Genomic DNA, 1825 nt, shown 5'->3' with positions numbered 1-1825 from the left:
TAGGTTGTTTAATATTTCCGTTAAGTACTGTTTTGAATACCAGAATAGGGAGGAAGGGAGGATGGTGTAGGTTTAAGTTTATTAGATTGATACATATATACCAACAAGACAGTGTACATCACTGTGACAACAGTGTTTGTTTTCATTCAAAGGCTTTGTGGTTTTTCCTATATAACCTGGTGGGCCGGTCTCTAGTCAAAATGCCCGGGCGGATTTTTTGTCCCAGTCCATGCCTGGCTGGACCCAGAGTGAAATTAATTTGTTATTTCTTATCTTTCATCTGAAAAGTGTCACTTACGTTAATACATACAGGTGACTTTGTTTTAGAACTTTTATGGTGCGCTAATTACATTAAATTTCAACATATCATTTTGTGGCAGGTTGTGGTTTAGCATCAGGTGAGGGGTAGAGCGAGTTCAGGTGACAGTGGCAGGGGAGGCTGGGAGAAAGAGCTGATGCCTGCCACGGTGTGAAACGAGTGGCTTCGAGTTGTGAACTAAATAAAAACTATTAGTGAAACGTGACGCAGAACTGTCTCCTTGTGTGTGTCATAACAGAGATCAGTAACAGAGTGATACAGTGGTGCCCAGCTTGCCGCTACGACATGTCAAACCCACAGAATCTACAGCAAGGTCGCGCACTGGCTCAAATGTTGGCCGACATGGCAGACTTGCAGCAGCAGCAGGCAGTACTGCAGCAGCAGCAGGCAGTATTGCACCAGCGGCAGACGCAGATGCTACAAAACCTTTTGCCTCAGTCTGGGGCCGCTGCGAATCCGCTCCACCTGGAACTCTCTCCAGAAGACCATCGTCGCCGCTTCCGTGGTTGCCGCATGGGACCACAAGAAGGGCCTTCGGCTTTTGCCCAGCAGCTCCTGTACGACGCGGGGAGGTGGCTGCATCCTGACCCGACACAAGGGGAGGCGCAGCTGCTGGAGGCTGTCGTTCTGGAGCAGTTTGTGGAGGGGCTCCCAAAAGAAATGGCGGACTGGGTCAAGTGTCGCAAGCCACCCAATCTGGAGGCGGCAGTGAGGCTGGCTGAAGAACACCTGGCGGCGCGGACGGAAAACCCCAGAACATCGCAGCCAGGGGAGGTGAGCATCTGCAAAAGAGTGATTTTTGATGTTTTGGTTTTTTAAGTCTAATATCTTTACTTATGTTAGTAAATACACTTTAGTCAACAGGGTTTATGAAGGGGTTGTATATAAAAGAAAGAAATGATCTGTCTTCCAAGTATTTTTATGACTTTATGCGTATTTGTACCCATATTGTCATCAATCCAGTTCTTTTTGATTATAGAACTGTGATGTTATATTTGTTATTTCTGATGCCCTCTTGGCTAGCTCTCTCTTGAAAAAAACATTGTTATTGTCAGTTACGTTTTACCCTGATTTGAAGTTACTTGATATTCATCATGAGCAATATTTTTGACAGATTTTAAGTCAACAAGTAATTTATAACAGCTTAAATTCCTGCAGTAAACTTTTTGACAAATGCTGGAAACCCCTTTTTGGCAGATGATCACTTTTTGGTACCCTACTGGCCCCAAGGAGCAAACTTTCCGTGCCTGTGCCAGCGACACTGACCATCGAGGACCACTGGCTACGCTCCAACAACCATTTCCTCTCTGCTTTCTATCCCCAGGTCCTGGCAGCGACAGGCGCTGTACCTGGCTCATTGGTGGCTGCACAGACACAGGGACAGGTGCGTGAGCAGTGTGGGGACCTGGGACATTTTCAACAGGAATGCCAGGAGGACGCCATGGAGGTGCAGCAGGTGTACAGTGTTACCGGGATGTCTACACCCAACTCTGGTCGAGGAGGGAT

The sequence above is a fragment of the Pundamilia nyererei genome, unplaced genomic scaffold (genome assembly GCF_000239375.1).
Source record: "Pundamilia nyererei isolate P.nyererei 1_Seehausen unplaced genomic scaffold, PunNye1.0 scaffold00059, whole genome shotgun sequence".
NCBI classification, from domain to species: Eukaryota; Metazoa; Chordata; class Actinopteri; order Cichliformes; family Cichlidae; genus Pundamilia; species Pundamilia nyererei.
Note: the sequence above shows the minus strand (reverse complement) of the source record.